Genomic DNA, 26,158 nt, shown 5'->3' on the forward strand with positions numbered 1-26,158 from the left:
AAGCCCCATTGTGCACTCGACTGTTGATGCCAACTCACTGCCGCGCACTTTACTACTGTGTACCACTCTTGTCGTCCAACTGCAAAAGACTGGGCCACAACAAGCTTCCGCGTCTCCATTGCACTGCGCAAACTACGAAACGCTCCCCAAACATTGCACTCACCCATGCAGACGACTTTTCCGACTTTACACGACGCTCACGCAACGCTCACGCTAGTGACAGCCTTATTTAGAGCTTGACGTCGCACCCAAGCGAGTGAGCACATTTCGCCTACGGCTTAGGCCGCCCAACTAGTGTGGCTGCTCGGTCTCTGCAGGCAGCAAGGGGCTGCAAACTTCCCGTGTTCGCGCCTATGTCACCTCCGCTTGCTTGTCAGAGACAGAGTGTCGCAAAACATACAACTCACTCCATGAATTGATTGCTACGGCATCTGTCATCAGCAGTCATAACTAGCAACACCAGTAGCAGCCGACTGCACGTAAAGAATGGGAATGTGCAGTGGGATTTTTGTGAACTCGGCGCAAGGCAGATCTTTCCGACATAGGTTTGAGAATCTTAAGGGAAGACTCGTACTGGTTCTAAATTAAGTATAGGGCTGGGAGGAGGGTGGTTCCTGCGCGTAACAGCACACTTGCCAATTGTTGCTGCTAATCGTTCGCTCGTATCTGCCTAGACACATTTGCTGGCTGTGAATTATTTCACTTGCATGGCAGTGTGCGCATGTTGGTGTGTTAAAAATTCTGGAGACGCTGGGTATCGATCCCAGTACCTCTCGCATGCTAAGCGAGCGCTCTACCATCTGAGCTACGCCCCCTGATGACGGATAGTGCTACATACAACCATATCAATATCACAGACCCTTGCACTCCCATTATTCCGCAGACAAACACTACTCTCAATGTGTCCGTGAGGGTGTCTTTCAGGTTTCCTGCATTCTGTATCGAATCGTAGTTGGCCAAAATTAAAGTGGCACGCACAACGTCGAAAATAGCGTTCGGCCACCGCTCTGAGTAAGACGAACGTGTTGTCCACACTCTAGACTTCATTGAGGTTAGGCCGTTATACCTAAGACAGATTTGCACTCGATGACACCTCGACAACAGCCGGTCCTCACATTCACGTCTTGCTCTCCTTACGTCAGTATACATCATATGAGTCTGTGACGCTGGCTTTGCAACATCTAGCGTGTCTTTATGCTCGCCGCGACCAACACTTACCATGCACTGTCCACAAAACATGGAGGCGCCGGGGCTTGAACGCGGGACCTTTCACATGCAAAGCGAACGCTCTACCAACTGAGCTACGCCCCCAAGCGCAACAAAGCTGCGCTGTTTTCCATCCTTTGCTACTCTGATGTGCGCGGACATGATGGTTGGTTGGTTTATAGGGGCGAAGGGACCAGTGTACAAAGGCGCGATCACGTTCATATGCACAAGAGTTCCAAGTAGTTTCGATGCTCTGGTATTACGACTACAAATTCCGTCTGTATTTAAAGTCTTAAATTGAAAGGACAGTCACAAATTGCTCCGTTTTCACTCCTTGTCGACAATCACACAGCGCCTGAGGTAACAAGCACATCTGAAGCCCCATTGTGCACTCGACTGTTGATGCCAACTCACTGCCGCGCACTTTACTACTGTGTACCACTCTTGTCGTCCAACTGCAAAAGACTGGGCCACAACAAGCTTCCGCGTCTCCATTGCACTGCGCAAACTACGAAACGCTCCCCAAACATTGCACTCACCCATGCAGACGACTTTTCCGACTTTACACGACGCTCACGCAACGCTCACGCTAGTGACAGCCTTATTTAGAGCTTGACGTCGCACCCAAGCGAGTGAGCACATTTCGCCTACGGCTTAGGCCGCCCAACTAGTGTGGCTGCTCGGTCTCTGCAGGCAGCAAGGGGCTGCAAACTTCCCGTGTTCGCGCCTATTGTCACCTCCGCTTGCTTGTCAGAGACAGAGTGTCGCAAAACATACAACTCACTCCATGAATTGATTGCTACGGCATCTGTCATCAGCAGTCATAACTAGCAACACCAGTAGCAGCCGACTGCACGTAAAGAATGGGAATGTGCAGTGGGGATTTTTGTGAACTCGGCGCAAGGCAGATCTTTCCGACATAGGTTTGAGAATCTTAAGGGAAGACTCGTACTGGTTCTAAATTAAGTATAGGGCTGGGAGGAGGGTGGTTCCTGCGCGTAACAGCACGCTTGCCAATTGTTGCTGCTAATCGTTCGCTCGTATCTGCCTAGACACATTTGCTGGCTGTGAATTATTTCACTTGCATGGCAGTGTGCGCATGTTGGTGTGTTAAAAATTCTGGAGACGCTGGGTATCGATCCCAGTACCTCTCGCATGCTAAGCGAGCGCTCTACCATCTGAGCTACGCCCCCTGATGACGGATAGTGCTACATACAACCATATCAATATCACAGACCCTTGCACTCCCATTATTCCGCAGACAAACACTACTCTCAATGTGTCCGTGAGGGTGTCTTTCAGGTTTCCTGCATTCTGTATCGAATCGTAGTTGGCCAAAATTAAAGTGGCACGCACAACGTCGAAAATAGCGTTCGGCCACCGCTCTGAGTAAGACGAACGTGTTGTCCACACTCTAGACTTCATTGAGGTTAGGCCGTTATACCTAAGACAGATTTGCACTCGATGACACCTCGACAACAGCCGGTCCTCACATTCACGTCTTGCTCTCCTTACGTCAGTATACATCATATGAGTCTGTGACGCTGGCTTTGCAACATCTTGCGTGTCTTTAGGCTCGCCGCGACCAACACTTACCATGCACTGTCCACAAAACATGGAGGCGCCGGGGCTTGAACCCGGGACCTTTCACATGCAAAGCGAACGCTCTACCAACTGAGCTACGCCCCCAAGCGCAACGAAGCTGCGCTGTTTTCCATCCTTTGCTACTCTGATGTGCGCGGACATGATGGTTGGTTGGTTTATAGGGGCGAAGGGACCAGTGTACAAAGGCGCGATCACGTTCATATGCACAAGAGTTCCAAGTAGTTTCGATGCTCTGGTATTACGACTACAAATTCCGTCTGTATTTAAAGTCTTAAATTGAAAGGACAGTCACAAATTGCTCCGTTTTCACTCCTTGTCGACAATCACACAGCGCCTGAGGTAACAAGCACATCTGAAGCCCCATTGTGCACTCGACTGTTGATGCCAACTCACTGCCGCGCACTTTACTACTGTGTACCACTCTTGTCGTCCAACTGCAAAAGACTGGGCCACAACAAGCTTCCGCGTCTCCATTGCACTGCGCAAACTACGAAACGCTCCCCAAACATTGCACTCACCCATGCAGACGACTTTTCCGACTTTACACGACGCTCACGCAACGCTCACGCTAGTGACAGCCTTATTTAGAGCTTGACGTCGCACCCAAGCGAGTGAGCACATTTCGCCTACGGCTTAGGCCGCCCAACTAGTGTGGCTGCTCGGTCTCTGCAGGCAGCAAGGGGCTGCAAACTTCCCGTGTTCGCGCCTATGTCACCTCCGCTTGCTTGTCAGAGACAGAGTGTCGCAAAACATACAACTCACTCCATGAATTGATTGCTACGGCATCTGTCATCAGCAGTCATAACTAGCAACACCAGTAGCAGCCGACTGCACGTAAAGAATGGGAATGTGCAGTGGGATTTTTGTGAACTCGGCGCAAGGCAGATCTTTCCGACATAGGTTTGAGAATCTTAAGGGAAGACTCGTACTGGTTCTAAATTAAGTATAGGGCTGGGAGGAGGGTGGTTCCTGCGCGTAACAGCACACTTGCCAATTGTTGCTGCTAATCGTTCGCTCGTATCTGCCTAGACACATTTGCTGGCTGTGAATTATTTCACTTGCATGGCAGTGTGCGCATGTTGGTGTGTTAAAAATTCTGGAGACGCTGGGTATCGATCCCAGTACCTCTCGCATGCTAAGCGAGCGCTCTACCATCTGAGCTACGCCCCCTGATGACGGATAGTGCTACATACAACCATATCAATATCACAGACCCTTGCACTCCCATTATTCCGCAGACAAACACTACTCTCAATGTGTCCGTGAGGGTGTCTTTCAGGTTTCCTGCATTCTGTATCGAATCGTAGTTGGCCAAAATTAAAGTGGCACGCACAACGTCGAAAATAGCGTTCGGCCACCGCTCTGAGTAAGACGAACGTGTTGTCCACACTCTAGACTTCATTGAGGTTAGGCCGTTATACCTAAGACAGATTTGCACTCGATGACACCTCGACAACAGCCGGTCCTCACATTCACGTCTTGCTCTCCTTACGTCAGTATACATCATATGAGTCTGTGACGCTGGCTTTGCAACATCTAGCGTGTCTTTATGCTCGCCGCGACCAACACTTACCATGCACTGTCCACAAAACATGGAGGCGCCGGGGCTTGAACGCGGGACCTTTCACATGCAAAGCGAACGCTCTACCAACTGAGCTACGCCCCCAAGCGCAACAAAGCTGCGCTGTTTTCCATCCTTTGCTACTCTGATGTGCGCGGACATGATGGTTGGTTGGTTTATAGGGGCGAAGGGACCAGTGTACAAAGGCGCGATCACGTTCATATGCACAAGAGTTCCAAGTAGTTTCGATGCTCTGGTATTACGACTACAAATTCCGTCTGTATTTAAAGTCTTAAATTGAAAGGACAGTCACAAATTGCTCCGTTTTCACTCCTTGTCGACAATCACACAGCGCCTGAGGTAACAAGCACATCTGAAGCCCCATTGTGCACTCGACTGTTGATGCCAACTCACTGCCGCGCACTTTACTACTGTGTACCACTCTTGTCGTCCAACTGCAAAAGACTGGGCCACAACAAGCTTCCGCGTCTCCATTGCACTGCGCAAACTACGAAACGCTCCCCAAACATTGCACTCACCCATGCAGACGACTTTTCCGACTTTACACGACGCTCACGCAACGCTCACGCTAGTGACAGCCTTATTTAGAGCTTGACGTCGCACCCAAGCGAGTGAGCACATTTCGCCTACGGCTTAGGCCGCCCAACTAGTGTGGCTGCTCGGTCTCTGCAGGCAGCAAGGGGCTGCAAACTTCCCGTGTTCGCGCCTATGTCACCTCCGCTTGCTTGTCAGAGACAGAGTGTCGCAAAACATACAACTCACTCCATGAATTGATTGCTACGGCATCTGTCATCAGCAGTCATAACTAGCAACACCAGTAGCAGCCGACTGCACGTAAAGAATGGGAATGTGCAGTGGGATTTTTGTGAACTCGGCGCAAGGCAGATCTTTCCGACATAGGTTTGAGAATCTTAAGGGAAGACTCGTACTGGTTCTAAATTAAGTATAGGGCTGGGAGGAGGGTGGTTCCTGCGCGTAACAGCACGCTTGCCAATTGTTGCTGCTAATCGTTCGCTCGTATCTGCCTAGACACATTTGCTGGCTGTGAATTATTTCACTTGCATGGCAGTGTGCGCATGTTGGTGTGTTAAAAATTCTGGAGACGCTGGGTATCGATCCCAGTACCTCTCGCATGCTAAGCGAGCGCTCTACCATCTGAGCTACGCCCCCTGATGACGGATAGTGCTACATACAACCATATCAATATCACAGACCCTTGCACTCCCATTATTCCGCAGACAAACACTACTCTCAATGTGTCCGTGAGGGTGTCTTTCAGGTTTCCTGCATTCTGTATCGAATCGTAGTTGGCCAAAATTAAAGTGGCACGCACAACGTCGAAAATAGCGTTCGGCCACCGCTCTGAGTAAGACGAACGTGTTGTCCACACTCTAGACTTCATTGAGGTTAGGCCGTTATACCTAAGACAGATTTGCACTCGATGACACCTCGACAACAGCCGGTCCTCACATTCACGTCTTGCTCTCCTTACGTCAGTATACATCATATGAGTCTGTGACGCTGGCTTTGCAACATCTTGCGTGTCTTTAGGCTCGCCGCGACCAACACTTACCATGCACTGTCCACAAAACATGGAGGCGCCGGGGCTTGAACCCGGGACCTTTCACATGCAAAGCGAACGCTCTACCAACTGAGCTACGCCCCCAAGCGCAACGAAGCTGCGCTGTTTTCCATCCTTTGCTACTCTGATGTGCGCGGACATGATGGTTGGTTGGTTTATAGGGGCGAAGGGACCAGTGTACAAAGGCGCGATCACGTTCATATGCACAAGAGTTCCAAGTAGTTTCGATGCTCTGGTATTACGACTACAAATTCCGTCTGTATTTAAAGTCTTAAATTGAAAGGACAGTCACAAATTGCTCCGTTTTCACTCCTTGTCGACAATCACACAGCGCCTGAGGTAACAAGCACATCTGAAGCCCCATTGTGCACTCGACTGTTGATGCCAACTCACTGCCGCGCACTTTACTACTGTGTACCACTCTTGTCGTCCAACTGCAAAAGACTGGGCCACAACAAGCTTCCGCGTCTCCATTGCACTGCGCAAACTACGAAACGCTCCCCAAACATTGCACTCACCCATGCAGACGACTTTTCCGACTTTACACGACGCTCACGCAACGCTCACGCTAGTGACAGCCTTATTTAGAGCTTGACGTCGCACCCAAGCGAGTGAGCACATTTCGCCTACGGCTTAGGCCGCCCAACTAGTGTGGCTGCTCGGTCTCTGCAGGCAGCAAGGGGCTGCAAACTTCCCGTGTTCGCGCCTATGTCACCTCCGCTTGCTTGTCAGAGACAGAGTGTCGCAAAACATACAACTCACTCCATGAATTGATTGCTACGGCATCTGTCATCAGCAGTCATAACTAGCAACACCAGTAGCAGCCGACTGCACGTAAAGAATGGGAATGTGCAGTGGGATTTTTGTGAACTCGGCGCAAGGCAGATCTTTCCGACATAGGTTTGAGAATCTTAAGGGAAGACTCGTACTGGTTCTAAATTAAGTATAGGGCTGGGAGGAGGGTGGTTCCTGCGCGTAACAGCACACTTGCCAATTGTTGCTGCTAATCGTTCGCTCGTATCTGCCTAGACACATTTGCTGGCTGTGAATTATTTCACTTGCATGGCAGTGTGCGCATGTTGGTGTGTTAAAAATTCTGGAGACGCTGGGTATCGATCCCAGTACCTCTCGCATGCTAAGCGAGCGCTCTACCATCTGAGCTACGCCCCCTGATGACGGATAGTGCTACATACAACCATATCAATATCACAGACCCTTGCACTCCCATTATTCCGCAGACAAACACTACTCTCAATGTGTCCGTGAGGGTGTCTTTCAGGTTTCCTGCATTCTGTATCGAATCGTAGTTGGCCAAAATTAAAGTGGCACGCACAACGTCGAAAATAGCGTTCGGCCACCGCTCTGAGTAAGACGAACGTGTTGTCCACACTCTAGACTTCATTGAGGTTAGGCCGTTATACCTAAGACAGATTTGCACTCGATGACACCTCGACAACAGCCGGTCCTCACATTCACGTCTTGCTCTCCTTACGTCAGTATACATCATATGAGTCTGTGACGCTGGCTTTGCAACATCTAGCGTGTCTTTATGCTCGCCGCGACCAACACTTACCATGCACTGTCCACAAAACATGGAGGCGCCGGGGCTTGAACGCGGGACCTTTCACATGCAAAGCGAACGCTCTACCAACTGAGCTACGCCCCCAAGCGCAACAAAGCTGCGCTGTTTTCCATCCTTTGCTACTCTGATGTGCGCGGACATGATGGTTGGTTGGTTTATAGGGGCGAAGGGACCAGTGTACAAAGGCGCGATCACGTTCATATGCACAAGAGTTCCAAGTAGTTTCGATGCTCTGGTATTACGACTACAAATTCCGTCTGTATTTAAAGTCTTAAATTGAAAGGACAGTCACAAATTGCTCCGTTTTCACTCCTTGTCGACAATCACACAGCGCCTGAGGTAACAAGCACATCTGAAGCCCCATTGTGCACTCGACTGTTGATGCCAACTCACTGCCGCGCACTTTACTACTGTGTACCACTCTTGTCGTCCAACTGCAAAAGACTGGGCCACAACAAGCTTCCGCGTCTCCATTGCACTGCGCAAACTACGAAACGCTCCCCAAACATTGCACTCACCCATGCAGACGACTTTTCCGACTTTACACGACGCTCACGCAACGCTCACGCTAGTGACAGCCTTATTTAGAGCTTGACGTCGCACCCAAGCGAGTGAGCACATTTCGCCTACGGCTTAGGCCGCCCAACTAGTGTGGCTGCTCGGTCTCTGCAGGCAGCAAGGGGCTGCAAACTTCCCGTGTTCGCGCCTATGTCACCTCCGCTTGCTTGTCAGAGACAGAGTGTCGCAAAACATACAACTCACTCCATGAATTGATTGCTACGGCATCTGTCATCAGCAGTCATAACTAGCAACACCAGTAGCAGCCGACTGCACGTAAAGAATGGGAATGTGCAGTGGGATTTTTGTGAACTCGGCGCAAGGCAGATCTTTCCGACATAGGTTTGAGAATCTTAAGGGAAGACTCGTACTGGTTCTAAATTAAGTATAGGGCTGGGAGGAGGGTGGTTCCTGCGCGTAACAGCACGCTTGCCAATTGTTGCTGCTAATCGTTCGCTCGTATCTGCCTAGACACATTTGCTGGCTGTGAATTATTTCACTTGCATGGCAGTGTGCGCATGTTGGTGTGTTAAAAATTCTGGAGACGCTGGGTATCGATCCCAGTACCTCTCGCATGCTAAGCGAGCGCTCTACCATCTGAGCTACGCCCCCTGATGACGGATAGTGCTACATACAACCATATCAATATCACAGACCCTTGCACTCCCATTATTCCGCAGACAAACACTACTCTCAATGTGTCCGTGAGGGTGTCTTTCAGGTTTCCTGCATTCTGTATCGAATCGTAGTTGGCCAAAATTAAAGTGGCACGCACAACGTCGAAAATAGCGTTCGGCCACCGCTCTGAGTAAGACGAACGTGTTGTCCACACTCTAGACTTCATTGAGGTTAGGCCGTTATACCTAAGACAGATTTGCACTCGATGACACCTCGACAACAGCCGGTCCTCACATTCACGTCTTGCTCTCCTTACGTCAGTATACATCATATGAGTCTGTGACGCTGGCTTTGCAACATCTTGCGTGTCTTTAGGCTCGCCGCGACCAACACTTACCATGCACTGTCCACAAAACATGGAGGCGCCGGGGCTTGAACCCGGGACCTTTCACATGCAAAGCGAACGCTCTACCAACTGAGCTACGCCCCCAAGCGCAACGAAGCTGCGCTGTTTTCCATCCTTTGCTACTCTGATGTGCGCGGACATGATGGTTGGTTGGTTTATAGGGGCGAAGGGACCAGTGTACAAAGGCGCGATCACGTTCATATGCACAAGAGTTCCAAGTAGTTTCGATGCTCTGGTATTACGACTACAAATTCCGTCTGTATTTAAAGTCTTAAATTGAAAGGACAGTCACAAATTGCTCCGTTTTCACTCCTTGTCGACAATCACACAGCGCCTGAGGTAACAAGCACATCTGAAGCCCCATTGTGCACTCGACTGTTGATGCCAACTCACTGCCGCGCACTTTACTACTGTGTACCACTCTTGTCGTCCAACTGCAAAAGACTGGGCCACAACAAGCTTCCGCGTCTCCATTGCACTGCGCAAACTACGAAACGCTCCCCAAACATTGCACTCACCCATGCAGACGACTTTTCCGACTTTACACGACGCTCACGCAACGCTCACGCTAGTGACAGCCTTATTTAGAGCTTGACGTCGCACCCAAGCGAGTGAGCACATTTCGCCTACGGCTTAGGCCGCCCAACTAGTGTGGCTGCTCGGTCTCTGCAGGCAGCAAGGGGCTGCAAACTTCCCGTGTTCGCGCCTATGTCACCTCCGCTTGCTTGTCAGAGACAGAGTGTCGCAAAACATACAACTCACTCCATGAATTGATTGCTACGGCATCTGTCATCAGCAGTCATAACTAGCAACACCAGTAGCAGCCGACTGCACGTAAAGAATGGGAATGTGCAGTGGGATTTTTGTGAACTCGGCGCAAGGCAGATCTTTCCGACATAGGTTTGAGAATCTTAAGGGAAGACTCGTACTGGTTCTAAATTAAGTATAGGGCTGGGAGGAGGGTGGTTCCTGCGCGTAACAGCACACTTGCCAATTGTTGCTGCTAATCGTTCGCTCGTATCTGCCTAGACACATTTGCTGGCTGTGAATTATTTCACTTGCATGGCAGTGTGCGCATGTTGGTGTGTTAAAAATTCTGGAGACGCTGGGTATCGATCCCAGTACCTCTCGCATGCTAAGCGAGCGCTCTACCATCTGAGCTACGCCCCCTGATGACGGATAGTGCTACATACAACCATATCAATATCACAGACCCTTGCACTCCCATTATTCCGCAGACAAACACTACTCTCAATGTGTCCGTGAGGGTGTCTTTCAGGTTTCCTGCATTCTGTATCGAATCGTAGTTGGCCAAAATTAAAGTGGCACGCACAACGTCGAAAATAGCGTTCGGCCACCGCTCTGAGTAAGACGAACGTGTTGTCCACACTCTAGACTTCATTGAGGTTAGGCCGTTATACCTAAGACAGATTTGCACTCGATGACACCTCGACAACAGCCGGTCCTCACATTCACGTCTTGCTCTCCTTACGTCAGTATACATCATATGAGTCTGTGACGCTGGCTTTGCAACATCTAGCGTGTCTTTATGCTCGCCGCGACCAACACTTACCATGCACTGTCCACAAAACATGGAGGCGCCGGGGCTTGAACGCGGGACCTTTCACATGCAAAGCGAACGCTCTACCAACTGAGCTACGCCCCCAAGCGCAACAAAGCTGCGCTGTTTTCCATCCTTTGCTACTCTGATGTGCGCGGACATGATGGTTGGTTGGTTTATAGGGGCGAAGGGACCAGTGTACAAAGGCGCGATCACGTTCATATGCACAAGAGTTCCAAGTAGTTTCGATGCTCTGGTATTACGACTACAAATTCCGTCTGTATTTAAAGTCTTAAATTGAAAGGACAGTCACAAATTGCTCCGTTTTCACTCCTTGTCGACAATCACACAGCGCCTGAGGTAACAAGCACATCTGAAGCCCCATTGTGCACTCGACTGTTGATGCCAACTCACTGCCGCGCACTTTACTACTGTGTACCACTCTTGTCGTCCAACTGCAAAAGACTGGGCCACAACAAGCTTCCGCGTCTCCATTGCACTGCGCAAACTACGAAACGCTCCCCAAACATTGCACTCACCCATGCAGACGACTTTTCCGACTTTACACGACGCTCACGCAACGCTCACGCTAGTGACAGCCTTATTTAGAGCTTGACGTCGCACCCAAGCGAGTGAGCACATTTCGCCTACGGCTTAGGCCGCCCAACTAGTGTGGCTGCTCGGTCTCTGCAGGCAGCAAGGGGCTGCAAACTTCCCGTGTTCGCGCCTATGTCACCTCCGCTTGCTTGTCAGAGACAGAGTGTCGCAAAACATACAACTCACTCCATGAATTGATTGCTACGGCATCTGTCATCAGCAGTCATAACTAGCAACACCAGTAGCAGCCGACTGCACGTAAAGAATGGGAATGTGCAGTGGGATTTTTGTGAACTCGGCGCAAGGCAGATCTTTCCGACATAGGTTTGAGAATCTTAAGGGAAGACTCGTACTGGTTCTAAATTAAGTATAGGGCTGGGAGGAGGGTGGTTCCTGCGCGTAACAGCACGCTTGCCAATTGTTGCTGCTAATCGTTCGCTCGTATCTGCCTAGACACATTTGCTGGCTGTGAATTATTTCACTTGCATGGCAGTGTGCGCATGTTGGTGTGTTAAAAATTCTGGAGACGCTGGGTATCGATCCCAGTACCTCTCGCATGCTAAGCGAGCGCTCTACCATCTGAGCTACGCCCCCTGATGACGGATAGTGCTACATACAACCATATCAATATCACAGACCCTTGCACTCCCATTATTCCGCAGACAAACACTACTCTCAATGTGTCCGTGAGGGTGTCTTTCAGGTTTCCTGCATTCTGTATCGAATCGTAGTTGGCCAAAATTAAAGTGGCACGCACAACGTCGAAAATAGCGTTCGGCCACCGCTCTGAGTAAGACGAACGTGTTGTCCACACTCTAGACTTCATTGAGGTTAGGCCGTTATACCTAAGACAGATTTGCACTCGATGACACCTCGACAACAGCCGGTCCTCACATTCACGTCTTGCTCTCCTTACGTCAGTCTGTGACGCTGGCTTTGCAACATCTTGCGTGTCTTTAGGCTCGCCGCGACCAACACTTACCATGCACTGTCCACAAAACATGGAGGCGCCGGGGCTTGAACCCGGGACCTTTCACATGCAAAGCGAACGCTCTACCAACTGAGCTACGCCCCCAAGCGCAACGAAGCTGCGCTGTTTTCCATCCTTTGCTACTCTGATGTGCGCGGACATGATGGTTGGTTGGTTTATAGGGGCGAAGGGACCAGTGTACAAAGGCGCGATCACGTTCATATGCACAAGAGTTCCAAGTAGTTTCGATGCTCTGGTATTACGACTACAAATTCCGTCTGTATTTAAAGTCTTAAATTGAAAGGACAGTCACAAATTGCTCCGTTTTCACTCCTTGTCGACAATCACACAGCGCCTGAGGTAACAAGCACATCTGAAGCCCCATTGTGCACTCGACTGTTGATGCCAACTCACTGCCGCGCACTTTACTACTGTGTACCACTCTTGTCGTCCAACTGCAAAAGACTGGGCCACAACAAGCTTCCGCGTCTCCATTGCACTGCGCAAACTACGAAACGCTCCCCAAACATTGCACTCACCCATGCAGACGACTTTTCCGACTTTACACGACGCTCACGCAACGCTCACGCTAGTGACAGCCTTATTTAGAGCTTGACGTCGCACCCAAGCGAGTGAGCACATTTCGCCTACGGCTTAGGCCGCCCAACTAGTGTGGCTGCTCGGTCTCTGCAGGCAGCAAGGGGCTGCAAACTTCCCGTGTTCGCGCCTATGTCACCTCCGCTTGCTTGTCAGAGACAGAGTGTCGCAAAACATACAACTCACTCCATGAATTGATTGCTACGGCATCTGTCATCAGCAGTCATAACTAGCAACACCAGTAGCAGCCGACTGCACGTAAAGAATGGGAATGTGCAGTGGGATTTTTGTGAACTCGGCGCAAGGCAGATCTTTCCGACATAGGTTTGAGAATCTTAAGGGAAGACTCGTACTGGTTCTAAATTAAGTATAGGGCTGGGAGGAGGGTGGTTCCTGCGCGTAACAGCACACTTGCCAATTGTTGCTGCTAATCGTTCGCTCGTATCTGCCTAGACACATTTGCTGGCTGTGAATTATTTCACTTGCATGGCAGTGTGCGCATGTTGGTGTGTTAAAAATTCTGGAGACGCTGGGTATCGATCCCAGTACCTCTCGCATGCTAAGCGAGCGCTCTACCATCTGAGCTACGCCCCCTGATGACGGATAGTGCTACATACAACCATATCAATATCACAGACCCTTGCACTCCCATTATTCCGCAGACAAACACTACTCTCAATGTGTCCGTGAGGGTGTCTTTCAGGTTTCCTGCATTCTGTATCGAATCGTAGTTGGCCAAAATTAAAGTGGCACGCACAACGTCGAAAATAGCGTTCGGCCACCGCTCTGAGTAAGACGAACGTGTTGTCCACACTCTAGACTTCATTGAGGTTAGGCCGTTATACCTAAGACAGATTTGCACTCGATGACACCTCGACAACAGCCGGTCCTCACATTCACGTCTTGCTCTCCTTACGTCAGTATACATCATATGAGTCTGTGACGCTGGCTTTGCAACATCTAGCGTGTCTTTAGGCTCGCCGCGACCAACACTTACCATGCACTGTCCACAAAACATGGAGGCGCCGGGGCTTGAACCCGGGACCTTTCACATGCAAAGCGAACGCTCTACCAACTGAGCTACGCCCCCAAGCGCAACGAAGCTGCGCTGTTTTCCATCCTTTGCTACTCTGATGTGCGCGGACATGATGGTTGGTTGGTTTATAGGGGCGAAGGGACCAGTGTACAAAGGCGCGATCACGTTCATATGCACAAGAGTTCCAAGTAGTTTCGATGCTCTGGTATTACGACTACAAATTCCGTCTGTATTTAAAGTCTTAAATTGAAAGGACAGTCACAAATTGCTCCGTTTTCACTCCTTGTCGACAATCACACAGCGCCTGAGGTAACAAGCACATCTGAAGCCCCATTGTGCACTCGACTGTTGATGCCAACTCACTGCCGCGCACTTTACTACTGTGTACCACTCTTGTCGTCCAACTGCAAAAGACTGGGCCACAACAAGCTTCCGCGTCTCCATTGCACTGCGCAAACTACGAAACGCTCCCCAAACATTGCACTCACCCATGCAGACGACTTTTCCGACTTTACACGACGCTCACGCAACGCTCACGCTAGTGACAGCCTTATTTAGAGCTTGACGTCGCACCCAAGCGAGTGAGCACATTTCGCCTACGGCTTAGGCCGCCCAACTAGTGTGGCTGCTCGGTCTCTGCAGGCAGCAAGGGGCTGCAAACTTCCCGTGTTCGCGCCTATGTCACCTCCGCTTGCTTGTCAGAGACAGAGTGTCGCAAAACATACAACTCACTCCATGAATTGATTGCTACGGCATCTGTCATCAGCAGTCATAACTAGCAACACCAGTAGCAGCCGACTGCACGTAAAGAATGGGAATGTGCAGTGGGATTTTTGTGAACTCGGCGCAAGGCAGATCTTTCCGACATAGGTTTGAGAATCTTAAGGGAAGACTCGTACTGGTTCTAAATTAAGTATAGGGCTGGGAGGAGGGTGGTTCCTGCGCGTAACAGCACACTTGCCAATTGTTGCTGCTAATCGTTCGCTCGTATCTGCCTAGACACATTTGCTGGCTGTGAATTATTTCACTTGCATGGCAGTGTGCGCATGTTGGTGTGTTAAAAATTCTGGAGACGCTGGGTATCGATCCCAGTACCTCTCGCATGCTAAGCGAGCGCTCTACCATCTGAGCTACGCCCCCTGATGACGGATAGTGCTACATACAACCATATCAATATCACAGACCCTTGCACTCCCATTATTCCGCAGACAAACACTACTCTCAATGTGTCCGTGAGGGTGTCTTTCAGGTTTCCTGCATTCTGTATCGAATCGTAGTTGGCCAAAATTAAAGTGGCACGCACAACGTCGAAAATAGCGTTCGGCCACCGCTCTGAGTAAGACGAACGTGTTGTCCACACTCTAGACTTCATTGAGGTTAGGCCGTTATACCTAAGACAGATTTGCACTCGATGACACCTCGACAACAGCCGGTCCTCACATTCACGTCTTGCTCTCCTTACGTCAGTATACATCATATGAGTCTGTGACGCTGGCTTTGCAACATCTTGCGTGTCTTTAGGCTCGCCGCGACCAACACTTACCATGCACTGTCCACAAAACATGGAGGCGCCGGGGCTTGAACCCGGGACCTTTCACATGCAAAGCGAACGCTCTACCAACTGAGCTACGCCCCCAAGCGCAACGAAGCTGCGCTGTTTTCCATCCTTTGCTACTCTGATGTGCGCGGACATGATGGTTGGTTGGTTTATAGGGGCGAAGGGACCAGTGTACAAAGGCGCGATCACGTTCATATGCACAAGAGTTCCAAGTAGTTTCGATGCTCTGGTATTACGACTACAAATTCCGTCTGTATTTAAAGTCTTAAATTGAAAGGACAGTCACAAATTGCTCCGTTTTCACTCCTTGTCGACAATCACACAGCGCCTGAGGTAACAAGCACATCTGAAGCCCCATTGTGCACTCGACTGTTGATGCCAACTCACTGCCGCGCACTTTACTACTGTGTACCACTCTTGTCGTCCAACTGCAAAAGACTGGGCCACAACAAGCTTCCGCGTCTCCATTGCACTGCGCAAACTACGAAACGCTCCCCAAACATTGCACTCACCCATGCAGACGACTTTTCCGACTTTACACGACGCTCACGCAACGCTCACGCTAGTGACAGCCTTATTTAGAGCTTGACGTCGCACCCAAGCGAGTGAGCACATTTCGCCTACGGCTTAGGCCGCCCAACTAGTGTGGCTGCTCGGTCTCTGCAGGCAGCAAGGGGCTGCAAACTTCCCGTGTTCGCGCCTATGTCACCTCCGCTTGCTTGTCAGAGACAGAGTGTCGCAAAACATACAACTCACTCCATGAATTGATTGCTACGGCATCTGTCATCAGCAGTCATAACTAGCAACACCAGTAGCAGCCGACTGCACGTAAAGAATGGGAATGTGCAGTGGGATTTTTGTGAAATCGGCGCAAGGCAGATCTTTCCGACATAGGTTTGAGAATCTTAAGGGAAGACTCGTACTGGTTCTAAATTAAGTATAGGGCTGGGAGGAGGGTGGTTCCTGCGCGTAACAGCACACTTGCCAATTGTTGCTGCTAATCGTTCGCTCGTATCTGCCTAGACACATTTGCTGGCTGTGAATTATTTCACTTGCATGGCAGTGTGCGCATGTTGGTGTGTTAAAAATTCTGGAGACGCTGCGTATCGATCCCAGTACCTCTCGCATGCTAAGCGAGCGCTCTACCATCTGAGCTACGCCCCCTGATGACGGATAGTGCTACATACAACCATATCAATATCACAGACCCTTGCACTCCCATTATTCCGCAGACAAACACTACTCTCAATGTGTCCGTGAGGGTGTCTTTCAGGTTTCCTGCATTCTGTATCGAATCGTAGTTGGCCAAAATTAAAGTGGCACGCACAACGTCGAAAATAGCGTTCGGCCACCGCTCTGAGTAAGACGAACGTGTTGTCCACACTCTAGACTTCATTGAGGTTAGGCCGTTATACCTAAGACAGATTTGCACTCGATGACACCTCGACAACAGCCGGTCCTCACATTCACGTCTTGCTCTCCTTACGTCAGTATACATCATATGAGTCTGTGACGCTGGCTTTGCAACATCTAGCGTGTCTTTATGCTCGCCGCGACCAACACTTACCATGCACTGTCCACAAAACATGGAGGCGCCGGGGCTTGAACGCGGGACCTTTCACATGCAAAGCGAACGCTCTACCAACTGAGCTACGCCCCCAAGCGCAACAAAGCTGCGCTGTTTTCCATCCTTTGCTACTCTGATGTGCGCGGACATGATGGTTGGTTGGTTTATAGGGGCGAAGGGACCAGTGTACAAAGGCGCGATCACGTTCATATGCACAAGAGTTCCAAGTAGTTTCGATGCTCTGGTATTACGACTACAAATTCCGTCTGTATTTAAAGTCTTAAATTGAAAGGACAGTCACAAATTGCTCCGTTTTCACTCCTTGTCGACAATCACACAGCGCCTGAGGTAACAAGCACATCTGAAGCCCCATTGTGCACTCGACTGTTGATGCCAACTCACTGCCGCGCACTTTACTACTGTGTACCACTCTTGTCGTCCAACTGCAAAAGACTGGGCCACAACAAGCTTCCGCGTCTCCATTGCACTGCGCAAACTACGAAACGCTCCCCAAACATTGCACTCACCCATGCAGACGACTTTTCCGACTTTACACGACGCTCACGCAACGCTCACGCTAGTGACAGCCTTATTTAGAGCTTGACGTCGCACCCAAGCGAGTGAGCACATTTCGCCTACGGCTTAGGCCGCCCAACTAGTGTGGCTGCTCGGTCTCTGCAGGCAGCAAGGGGCTGCAAACTTCCCGTGTTCGCGCCTATGTCACCTCCGCTTGCTTGTCAGAGACAGAGTGTCGCAAAACATACAACTCACTCCATGAATTGATTGCTACGGCATCTGTCATCAGCAGTCATAACTAGCAACACCAGTAGCAGCCGACTGCACGTAAAGAATGGGAATGTGCAGTGGGATTTTTGTGAACTCGGCGCAAGGCAGATCTTTCCGACATAGGTTTGAGAATCTTAAGGGAAGACTCGTACTGGTTCTAAATTAAGTATAGGGCTGGGAGGAGGGTGGTTCCTGCGCGTAACAGCACACTTGCCAATTGTTGCTGCTAATCGTTCGCTCGTATCTGCCTAGACACATTTGCTGGCTGTGAATTATTTCACTTGCATGGCAGTGTGCGCATGTTGGTGTGTTAAAAATTCTGGAGACGCTGGGTATCGATCCCAGTACCTCTCGCATGCTAAGCGAGCGCTCTACCATCTGAGCTACGCCCCCTGATGACGGATAGTGCTACATACAACCATATCAATATCACAGACCCTTGCACTCCCATTATTCCGCAGACAAACACTACTCTCAATGTGTCCGTGAGGGTGTCTTTCAGGTTTCCTGCATTCTGTATCGAATCGTAGTTGGCCAAAATTAAAGTGGCACGCACAACGTCGAAAATAGCGTTCGGCCACCGCTCTGAGTAAGACGAACGTGTTGTCCACACTCTAGACTTCATTGAGGTTAGGCCGTTATACCTAAGACAGATTTGCACTCGATGACACCTCGACAACAGCCGGTCCTCACATTCACGTCTTGCTCTCCTTACGTCAGTATACATCATATGAGTCTGTGACGCTGGCTTTGCAACATCTAGCGTGTCTTTATGCTCGCCGCGACCAACACTTACCATGCACTGTCCACAAAACATGGAGGCGCCGGGGCTTGAACGCGGGACCTTTCACATGCAAAGCGAACGCTCTACCAACTGAGCTACGCCCCCAAGCGCAACAAAGCTGCGCTGTTTTCCATCCTTTGCTACTCTGATGTGCGCGGACATGATGGTTGGTTGGTTTATAGGGGCGAAGGGACCAGTGTACAAAGGCGCGATCACGTTCATATGCACAAGAGTTCCAAGTAGTTTCGATGCTCTGGTATTACGACTACAAATTCCGTCTGTATTTAAAGTCTTAAATTGAAAGGACAGTCACAAATTGCTCCGTTTTCACTCCTTGTCGACAATCACACAGCGCCTGAGGTAACAAGCACATCTGAAGCCCCATTGTGCACTCGACTGTTGATGCCAACTCACTGCCGCGCACTTTACTACTGTGTACCACTCTTGTCGTCCAACTGCAAAAGACTGGGCCACAACAAGCTTCCGCGTCTCCATTGCACTGCGCAAACTACGAAACGCTCCCCAAACATTGCACTCACCCATGCAGACGACTTTTCCGACTTTACACGACGCTCACGCAACGCTCACGCTAGTGACAGCCTTATTTAGAGCTTGACGTCGCACCCAAGCGAGTGAGCACATTTCGCCTACGGCTTAGGCCGCCCAACTAGTGTGGCTGCTCGGTCTCTGCAGGCAGCAAGGGGCTGCAAACTTCCCGTGTTCGCGCCTATGTCACCTCCGCTTGCTTGTCAGAGACAGAGTGTCGCAAAACATACAACTCACTCCATGAATTGATTGCTACGGCATCTGTCATCAGCAGTCATAACTAGCAACACCAGTAGCAGCCGACTGCACGTAAAGAATGGGAATGTGCAGTGGGATTTTTGTGAACTCGGCGCAAGGCAGATCTTTCCGACATAGGTTTGAGAATCTTAAGGGAAGACTCGTACTGGTTCTAAATTAAGTATAGGGCTGGGAGGAGGGTGGTTCCTGCGCGTAACAGCACGCTTGCCAATTGTTGCTGCTAATCGTTCGCTCGTATCTGCCTAGACACATTTGCTGGCTGTGAATTATTTCACTTGCATGGCAGTGTGCGCATGTTGGTGTGTTAAAAATTCTGGAGACGCTGGGTATCGATCCCAGTACCTCTCGCATGCTAAGCGAGCGCTCTACCATCTGAGCTACGCCCCCTGATGACGGATAGTGCTACATACAACCATATCAATATCACAGACCCTTGCACTCCCATTATTCCGCAGACAAACACTACTCTCAATGTGTCCGTGAGGGTGTCTTTCAGGTTTCCTGCATTCTGTATCGAATCGTAGTTGGCCAAAATTAAAGTGGCACGCACAACGTCGAAAATAGCGTTCGGCCACCGCTCTGAGTAAGACGAACGTGTTGTCCACACTCTAGACTTCATTGAGGTTAGGCCGTTATACCTAAGACAGATTTGCACTCGATGACACCTCGACAACAGCCGGTCCTCACATTCACGTCTTGCTCTCCTTACGTCAGTATACATCATATGAGTCTGTGACGCTGGCTTTGCAACATCTTGCGTGTCTTTAGGCTCGCCGCGACCAACACTTACCATGCACTGTCCACGAAACATGGAGGCGCCGGGGCTTGAACCCGGGACCTTTCACATGCAAAGCGAACGCTCTACCAACTGAGCTACGCCCCCAAGCGCAACAAAGCTGCGCTGTTTTCCATCCTTTGCTACTCTGATGTGCGCGGACATGATGGTTGGTTGGTTTATAGGGGCGAAGGGACCAGTGTACAAAGGCGCGATCACGTTCATATGCACAAGAGTTCCAAGTAGTTTCGATGCTCTGGTATTACGACTACAAATTCCGTCTGTATTTAAAGTCTTAAATTGAAAGGACAGTCACAAATTGCTCCGTTTTCACTCCTTGTCGACAATCACACAGCGCCTGAGGTAACAAGCACATCTGAAGCCCCATTGTGCACTCGACTGTTGATGCCAACTCACTGCCGCGCACTTTACTACTGTGTACCACTCTTGTCGTCCAACTGCAAAAGACTGGGCCACAACAAGCTTCCGCGTCTCCATTGCACTGCGCAAACTACGAAACGCTCCCCAAACATTGCACTCACCCATGCAGACGACTTTTCCGACTTTACACGACGCTCACGCAACGCTCACGCTAGTGACAGCCTTATTTAGAGCTTGACGTCGCACCCAAGCGAGTGAGCACATTTCGCCTACGGCTTAGGCCGCCCAACTAGTGTGGCTGCTCGGTCTCTGCAGGCAGCAAGGGGCTGCAAACTTCCCGTGTTCGCGCCTATGTCACCTCCGCTTGCTTGTCAGAGACAGAGTGTCGCAAAACATACAACTCACTCCATGAATTGATTGCTACGGCATCTGTCATCAGCAGTCATAACTAGCAACACCAGTAGCAGCCGACTGCACGTAAAGAATGGGAATGTGCAGTGGGATTTTTGTGAACTCGGCGCAAGGCAGATCTTTCCGACATAGGTTTGAGAATCTTAAGGGAAGACTCGTACTGGTTCTAAATTAAGTATAGGGCTGGGAGGAGGGTGGTTCCTGCGCGTAACAGCACACTTGCCAATTGTTGCTGCTAATCGTTCGCTCGTATCTGCCTAGACACATTTGCTGGCTGTGAATTATTTCACTTGCATGGCAGTGTGCGCATGTTGGTGTGTTAAAAATTCTGGAGACGCTGGGTATCGATCCCAGTACCTCTCGCATGCTAAGCGAGCGCTCTACCATCTGAGCTACGCCCCCTGATGACGGATAGTGCTACATACAACCATATCAATATCACAGACCCTTGCACTCCCATTATTCCGCAGACAAACACTACTCTCAATGTGTCCGTGAGGGTGTCTTTCAGGTTTCCTGCATTCTGTATCGAATCGTAGTTGGCCAAAATTAAAGTGGCACGCACAACGTCGAAAATAGCGTTCGGCCACCGCTCTGAGTAAGACGAACGTGTTGTCCACACTCTAGACTTCATTGAGGTTAGGCCGTTATACCTAAGACAGATTTGCACTCGATGACACCTCGACAACAGCCGGTCCTCACATTCACGTCTTGCTCTCCTTACGTCAGTATACATCATATGAGTCTGTGACGCTGGCTTTGCAACATCTAGCGTGTCTTTATGCTCGCCGCGACCAACACTTACCATGCACTGTCCACAAAACATGGAGGCGCCGGGGCTTGAACGCGGGACCTTTCACATGCAAAGCGAACGCTCTACCAACTGAGCTACGCCCCCAAGCGCAACAAAGCTGCGCTGTTTTCCATCCTTTGCTACTCTGATGTGCGCGGACATGATGGTTGGTTGGTTTATAGGGGCGAAGGGACCAGTGTACAAAGGCGCGATCACGTTCATATGCACAAGAGTTCCAAGTAGTTTCGATGCTCTGGTATTACGACTACAAATTCCGTCTGTATTTAAAGTCTTAAATTGAAAGGACAGTCACAAATTGCTCCGTTTTCACTCCTTGTCGACAATCACACAGCGCCTGAGGTAACAAGCACATCTGAAGCCCCATTGTGCACTCGACTGTTGATGCCAACTCACTGCCGCGCACTTTACTACTGTGTACCACTCTTGTCGTCCAACTGCAAAAGACTGGGCCACAACAAGCTTCCGCGTCTCCATTGCACTGCGCAAACTACGAAACGCTCCCCAAACATTGCACTCACCCATGCAGACGACTTTTCCGACTTTACACGACGCTCACGCAACGCTCACGCTAGTGACAGCCTTATTTAGAGCTTGACGTCGCACCCAAGCGAGTGAGCACATTTCGCCTACGGCTTAGGCCGCCCAACTAGTGTGGCTGCTCGGTCTCTGCAGGCAGCAAGGGGCTGCAAACTTCCCGTGTTCGCGCCTATGTCACCTCCGCTTGCTTGTCAGAGACAGAGTGTCGCAAAACATACAACTCACTCCATGAATTGATTGCTACGGCATCTGTCATCAGCAGTCATAACTAGCAACACCAGTAGCAGCCGACTGCACGTAAAGAATGGGAATGTGCAGTGGGATTTTTGTGAACTCGGCGCAAGGCAGATCTTTCCGACATAGGTTTGAGAATCTTAAGGGAAGACTCGTACTGGTTCTAAATTAAGTATAGGGCTGGGAGGAGGGTGGTTCCTGCGCGTAACAGCACACTTGCCAATTGTTGCTGCTAATCGTTCGCTCGTATCTGCCTAGACACATTTGCTGGCTGTGAATTATTTCACTTGCATGGCAGTGTGCGCATGTTGGTGTGTTAAAAATTCTGGAGACGCTGGGTATCGATCCCAGTACCTCTCGCATGCTAAGCGAGCGCTCTACCATCTGAGCTACGCCCCCTGATGACGGATAGTGCTACATACAACCATATCAATATCACAGACCCTTGCACTCCCATTATTCCGCAGACAAACACTACTCTCAATGTGTCCGTGAGGGTGTCTTTCAGGTTTCCTGCATTCTGTATCGAATCGTAGTTGGCCAAAATTAAAGTGGCACGCACAACGTCGAAAATAGCGTTCGGCCACCGCTCTGAGTAAGACGAACGTGTTGTCCACACTCTAGACTTCATTGAGGTTAGGCCGTTATACCTAAGACAGATTTGCACTCGATGACACCTCGACAACAGCCGGTCCTCACATTCACGTCTTGCTCTCCTTACGTCAGTATACATCATATGAGTCTGTGACGCTGGCTTTGCAACATCTAGCGTGTCTTTATGCTCGCCGCGACCAACACTTACCATGCACTGTCCACAAAACATGGAGGCGCCGGGGCTTGAACGCGGGACCTTTCACATGCAAAGCGAACGCTCTACCAACTGAGCTACGCCCCCAAGCGCAACAAAGCTGCGCTGTTTTCCATCCTTTGCTACTCTGATGTGCGCGGACATGATGGTTGGTTGGTTTATAGGGGCGAAGGGACCAGTGTACAAAGGCGCGATCACGTTCATATGCACAAGAGTTCCAAGTAGTTTCGATGCTCTGGTATTACGACTACAAATTCCGTCTGTATTTAAAGTCTTAAATTGAAAGGACAGTCACAAATTGCTCCGTTTTCACTCCTTGTCGACAATCACACAGCGCCTGAGGTAACAAGCACATCTGAAGCCCCATTGTGCACTCGACTGTTGATGCCAACTCACTGCCGCGCACTTTACTACTGTGTACCACTCTTGTCGTCCAACTGCAAAAGACTGGGCCACAACAAGCTTCCGCGTCTCCATTGCACTGCGCAAACTACGAAACGCTCCCCAAACATTGCACTCACCCATGCAGACGACTTTTCCGACTTTACACGACGCTCACGCAACGCTCACGCTAGTGACAGCCTTATTTAGAGCTTGACGTCGCACCCAAGCGAGTGAGCACATTTCGCCTACGGCTTAGGCCGCCCAACTAGTGTGGGCTGCTCGGTCTCTGCAGGCAGCAAGGGGCTGCAAACTTCCCGTGTTCGCGCCTATGTCACCTCCGCTTGCTTGTCAGAGACAGAGTGTCGCAAAACATACAACTCACTCCATGAATTGATTGCTACGGCATCTGTCATCAGCAGTCATAACTAGCAACACCAGTAGCAGCCGACTGCACGTAAAGAATGGGAATGTGCAGTGGGATTTTTGTGAACTCGGCGCAAGGCAGATCTTTCCGACATAGGTTTGAGAATCTTAAGGGAAGACTCGTACTGGTTCTAAATTAAGTATAGGGCTGGGAGGAGGGTGGTTCCTGCGCGTAACAGCACGCTTGCCAATTGTTGCTGCTAATCGTTCGCTCGTATCTGCCTAGACACATTTGCTGGCTGTGAATTATTTCACTTGCATGGCAGTGTGCGCATGTTGGTGTGTTAAAAATTCTGGAGACGCTGGGTATCGATCCCAGTACCTCTCGCATGCTAAGCGAGCGCTCTACCATCTGAGCTACGCCCCCTGATGACGGATAGTGCTACATACAACCATATCAATATCACAGACCCTTGCACTCCCATTATTCCGCAGACAAACACTACTCTCAATGTGTCCGTGAGGGTGTCTTTCAGGTTTCCTGCATTCTGTATCGAATCGTAGTTGGCCAAAATTAAAGTGGCACGCACAACGTCGAAAATAGCGTTCGGCCACCGCTCTGAGTAAGACGAACGTGTTGTCCACACTCTAGACTTCATTGAGGTTAGGCCGTTATACCTAAGACAGATTTGCACTCGATGACACCTCGACAACAGCCGGTCCTCACATTCACGTCTTGCTCTCCTTACGTCAGTATACATCATATGAGTCTGTGACGCTGGCTTTGCAACATCTTGCGTGTCTTTAGGCTCGCCGCGACCAACACTTACCATGCACTGTCCACGAAACATGGAGGCGCCGGGGCTTGAACCCGGGACCTTTCACATGCAAAGCGAACGCTCTACCAACTGAGCTACGCCCCCAAGCGCAACAAAGCTGCGCTGTTTTCCATCCTTTGCTACTCTGATGTGCGCGGACATGATGGTTGGTTGGTTTATAGGGGCGAAGGGACCAGTGTACAAAGGCGCGATCACGTTCATATGCACAAGAGTTCCAAGTAGTTTCGATGCTCTGGTATTACGACTACAAATTCCGTCTGTATTTAAAGTCTTAAATTGAAAGGACAGTCACAAATTGCTCCGTTTTCACTCCTTGTCGACAATCACACAGCGCCTGAGGTAACAAGCACATCTGAAGCCCCATTGTGCACTCGACTGTTGATGCCAACTCACTGCCGCGCACTTTACTACTGTGTACCACTCTTGTCGTCCAACTGCAAAAGACTGGGCCACAACAAGCTTCCGCGTCTCCATTGCACTGCGCAAACTACGAAACGCTCCCCAAACATTGCACTCACCCATGCAGACGACTTTTCCGACTTTACACGACGCTCACGCAACGCTCACGCTAGTGACAGCCTTATTTAGAGCTTGACGTCGCACCCAAGCGAGTGAGCACATTTCGCCTACGGCTTAGGCCGCCCAACTAGTGTGGCTGCTCGGTCTCTGCAGGCAGCAAGGGGCTGCAAACTTCCCGTGTTCGCGCCTATGTCACCTCCGCTTGCTTGTCAGAGACAGAGTGTCGCAAAACATACAACTCACTCCATGAATTGATTGCTACGGCATCTGTCATCAGCAGTCATAACTAGCAACACCAGTAGCAGCCGACTGCACGTAAAGAATGGGAATGTGCAGTGGGATTTTTGTGAACTCGGCGCAAGGCAGATCTTTCCGACATAGGTTTGAGAATCTTAAGGGAAGACTCGTACTGGTTCTAAATTAAGTATAGGGCTGGGAGGAGGGTGGTTCCTGCGCGTAACAGCACGCTTGCCAATTGTTGCTGCTAATCGTTCGCTCGTATCTGCCTAGACACATTTGCTGGCTGTGAATTATTTCACTTGCATGGCAGTGTGCGCATGTTGGTGTGTTAAAAATTCTGGAGACGCTGGGTATCGATCCCAGTACCTCTCGCATGCTAAGCGAGCGCTCTACCATCTGAGCTACGCCCCCTGATGACGGATAGTGCTACATACAACCATATCAATATCACAGA

At 50.2% G+C, this 26,158-nt stretch overlaps 32 non-coding genes across 32 annotated transcripts; all 32 read right to left on the reverse strand.

The window, feature by feature from the left end:
* Positions 1 to 742: 742 nt before the first annotated feature.
* Positions 743 to 815, reverse strand: Trnaa-agc (transfer RNA alanine (anticodon AGC)). The gene has a single exon. It is a non-coding gene; the product is annotated as a tRNA-Ala (tRNA).
* Positions 816 to 1,238: 423 nt separating this feature from the next.
* On the reverse strand, positions 1,239 to 1,311 carry Trnaa-ugc (transfer RNA alanine (anticodon UGC)). The gene has a single exon. It is a non-coding gene; the product is annotated as a tRNA-Ala (tRNA).
* Positions 1,312 to 2,326: 1,015 nt separating this feature from the next.
* Positions 2,327 to 2,399, reverse strand: Trnaa-agc (transfer RNA alanine (anticodon AGC)). Its single transcript has one exon. It is a non-coding gene; the product is annotated as a tRNA-Ala (tRNA).
* Positions 2,400 to 2,822: 423 nt separating this feature from the next.
* Trnaa-ugc (transfer RNA alanine (anticodon UGC)) lies at positions 2,823 to 2,895 on the reverse strand. Its single transcript has one exon. It is a non-coding gene; the product is annotated as a tRNA-Ala (tRNA).
* Positions 2,896 to 3,908: 1,013 nt separating this feature from the next.
* Trnaa-agc (transfer RNA alanine (anticodon AGC)) lies at positions 3,909 to 3,981 on the reverse strand. The gene has a single exon. It is a non-coding gene; the product is annotated as a tRNA-Ala (tRNA).
* Positions 3,982 to 4,404: 423 nt separating this feature from the next.
* Trnaa-ugc (transfer RNA alanine (anticodon UGC)) lies at positions 4,405 to 4,477 on the reverse strand. Its single transcript has one exon. It is a non-coding gene; the product is annotated as a tRNA-Ala (tRNA).
* Positions 4,478 to 5,490: 1,013 nt separating this feature from the next.
* Trnaa-agc (transfer RNA alanine (anticodon AGC)) lies at positions 5,491 to 5,563 on the reverse strand. The gene has a single exon. It is a non-coding gene; the product is annotated as a tRNA-Ala (tRNA).
* Positions 5,564 to 5,986: 423 nt separating this feature from the next.
* Trnaa-ugc (transfer RNA alanine (anticodon UGC)) lies at positions 5,987 to 6,059 on the reverse strand. The gene has a single exon. It is a non-coding gene; the product is annotated as a tRNA-Ala (tRNA).
* A 1,013-nt stretch (positions 6,060 to 7,072) lies between these two features.
* Trnaa-agc (transfer RNA alanine (anticodon AGC)) lies at positions 7,073 to 7,145 on the reverse strand. Its single transcript has one exon. It is a non-coding gene; the product is annotated as a tRNA-Ala (tRNA).
* A 423-nt stretch (positions 7,146 to 7,568) lies between these two features.
* On the reverse strand, positions 7,569 to 7,641 carry Trnaa-ugc (transfer RNA alanine (anticodon UGC)). Its single transcript has one exon. It is a non-coding gene; the product is annotated as a tRNA-Ala (tRNA).
* A 1,013-nt stretch (positions 7,642 to 8,654) lies between these two features.
* Positions 8,655 to 8,727, reverse strand: Trnaa-agc (transfer RNA alanine (anticodon AGC)). The gene has a single exon. It is a non-coding gene; the product is annotated as a tRNA-Ala (tRNA).
* A 423-nt stretch (positions 8,728 to 9,150) lies between these two features.
* Trnaa-ugc (transfer RNA alanine (anticodon UGC)) lies at positions 9,151 to 9,223 on the reverse strand. The gene has a single exon. It is a non-coding gene; the product is annotated as a tRNA-Ala (tRNA).
* Positions 9,224 to 10,236: 1,013 nt separating this feature from the next.
* On the reverse strand, positions 10,237 to 10,309 carry Trnaa-agc (transfer RNA alanine (anticodon AGC)). The gene has a single exon. It is a non-coding gene; the product is annotated as a tRNA-Ala (tRNA).
* Positions 10,310 to 10,732: 423 nt separating this feature from the next.
* Trnaa-ugc (transfer RNA alanine (anticodon UGC)) lies at positions 10,733 to 10,805 on the reverse strand. Its single transcript has one exon. It is a non-coding gene; the product is annotated as a tRNA-Ala (tRNA).
* Positions 10,806 to 11,818: 1,013 nt separating this feature from the next.
* Trnaa-agc (transfer RNA alanine (anticodon AGC)) lies at positions 11,819 to 11,891 on the reverse strand. The gene has a single exon. It is a non-coding gene; the product is annotated as a tRNA-Ala (tRNA).
* A 408-nt stretch (positions 11,892 to 12,299) lies between these two features.
* Positions 12,300 to 12,372, reverse strand: Trnaa-ugc (transfer RNA alanine (anticodon UGC)). Its single transcript has one exon. It is a non-coding gene; the product is annotated as a tRNA-Ala (tRNA).
* A 1,013-nt stretch (positions 12,373 to 13,385) lies between these two features.
* On the reverse strand, positions 13,386 to 13,458 carry Trnaa-agc (transfer RNA alanine (anticodon AGC)). Its single transcript has one exon. It is a non-coding gene; the product is annotated as a tRNA-Ala (tRNA).
* Positions 13,459 to 13,881: 423 nt separating this feature from the next.
* On the reverse strand, positions 13,882 to 13,954 carry Trnaa-ugc (transfer RNA alanine (anticodon UGC)). The gene has a single exon. It is a non-coding gene; the product is annotated as a tRNA-Ala (tRNA).
* Positions 13,955 to 14,967: 1,013 nt separating this feature from the next.
* Trnaa-agc (transfer RNA alanine (anticodon AGC)) lies at positions 14,968 to 15,040 on the reverse strand. Its single transcript has one exon. It is a non-coding gene; the product is annotated as a tRNA-Ala (tRNA).
* Positions 15,041 to 15,463: 423 nt separating this feature from the next.
* On the reverse strand, positions 15,464 to 15,536 carry Trnaa-ugc (transfer RNA alanine (anticodon UGC)). Its single transcript has one exon. It is a non-coding gene; the product is annotated as a tRNA-Ala (tRNA).
* A 1,509-nt stretch (positions 15,537 to 17,045) lies between these two features.
* Trnaa-ugc (transfer RNA alanine (anticodon UGC)) lies at positions 17,046 to 17,118 on the reverse strand. The gene has a single exon. It is a non-coding gene; the product is annotated as a tRNA-Ala (tRNA).
* A 1,013-nt stretch (positions 17,119 to 18,131) lies between these two features.
* Trnaa-agc (transfer RNA alanine (anticodon AGC)) lies at positions 18,132 to 18,204 on the reverse strand. The gene has a single exon. It is a non-coding gene; the product is annotated as a tRNA-Ala (tRNA).
* A 423-nt stretch (positions 18,205 to 18,627) lies between these two features.
* Positions 18,628 to 18,700, reverse strand: Trnaa-ugc (transfer RNA alanine (anticodon UGC)). The gene has a single exon. It is a non-coding gene; the product is annotated as a tRNA-Ala (tRNA).
* A 1,013-nt stretch (positions 18,701 to 19,713) lies between these two features.
* Trnaa-agc (transfer RNA alanine (anticodon AGC)) lies at positions 19,714 to 19,786 on the reverse strand. The gene has a single exon. It is a non-coding gene; the product is annotated as a tRNA-Ala (tRNA).
* A 423-nt stretch (positions 19,787 to 20,209) lies between these two features.
* Trnaa-ugc (transfer RNA alanine (anticodon UGC)) lies at positions 20,210 to 20,282 on the reverse strand. The gene has a single exon. It is a non-coding gene; the product is annotated as a tRNA-Ala (tRNA).
* Positions 20,283 to 21,295: 1,013 nt separating this feature from the next.
* Positions 21,296 to 21,368, reverse strand: Trnaa-agc (transfer RNA alanine (anticodon AGC)). The gene has a single exon. It is a non-coding gene; the product is annotated as a tRNA-Ala (tRNA).
* Positions 21,369 to 21,791: 423 nt separating this feature from the next.
* Positions 21,792 to 21,864, reverse strand: Trnaa-ugc (transfer RNA alanine (anticodon UGC)). Its single transcript has one exon. It is a non-coding gene; the product is annotated as a tRNA-Ala (tRNA).
* Positions 21,865 to 22,877: 1,013 nt separating this feature from the next.
* Trnaa-agc (transfer RNA alanine (anticodon AGC)) lies at positions 22,878 to 22,950 on the reverse strand. Its single transcript has one exon. It is a non-coding gene; the product is annotated as a tRNA-Ala (tRNA).
* Positions 22,951 to 23,373: 423 nt separating this feature from the next.
* Trnaa-ugc (transfer RNA alanine (anticodon UGC)) lies at positions 23,374 to 23,446 on the reverse strand. The gene has a single exon. It is a non-coding gene; the product is annotated as a tRNA-Ala (tRNA).
* Positions 23,447 to 24,460: 1,014 nt separating this feature from the next.
* On the reverse strand, positions 24,461 to 24,533 carry Trnaa-agc (transfer RNA alanine (anticodon AGC)). Its single transcript has one exon. It is a non-coding gene; the product is annotated as a tRNA-Ala (tRNA).
* Positions 24,534 to 24,956: 423 nt separating this feature from the next.
* Trnaa-ugc (transfer RNA alanine (anticodon UGC)) lies at positions 24,957 to 25,029 on the reverse strand. The gene has a single exon. It is a non-coding gene; the product is annotated as a tRNA-Ala (tRNA).
* A 1,013-nt stretch (positions 25,030 to 26,042) lies between these two features.
* Trnaa-agc (transfer RNA alanine (anticodon AGC)) lies at positions 26,043 to 26,115 on the reverse strand. Its single transcript has one exon. It is a non-coding gene; the product is annotated as a tRNA-Ala (tRNA).
* Between the last annotated feature and the right edge of the window lie 43 nt (positions 26,116 to 26,158).

This window comes from Schistocerca cancellata, unplaced genomic scaffold, assembly GCF_023864275.1.
Source record: "Schistocerca cancellata isolate TAMUIC-IGC-003103 unplaced genomic scaffold, iqSchCanc2.1 HiC_scaffold_969, whole genome shotgun sequence".
Lineage (NCBI taxonomy): Eukaryota > Metazoa > Arthropoda > Insecta > Orthoptera > Acrididae > Schistocerca > Schistocerca cancellata.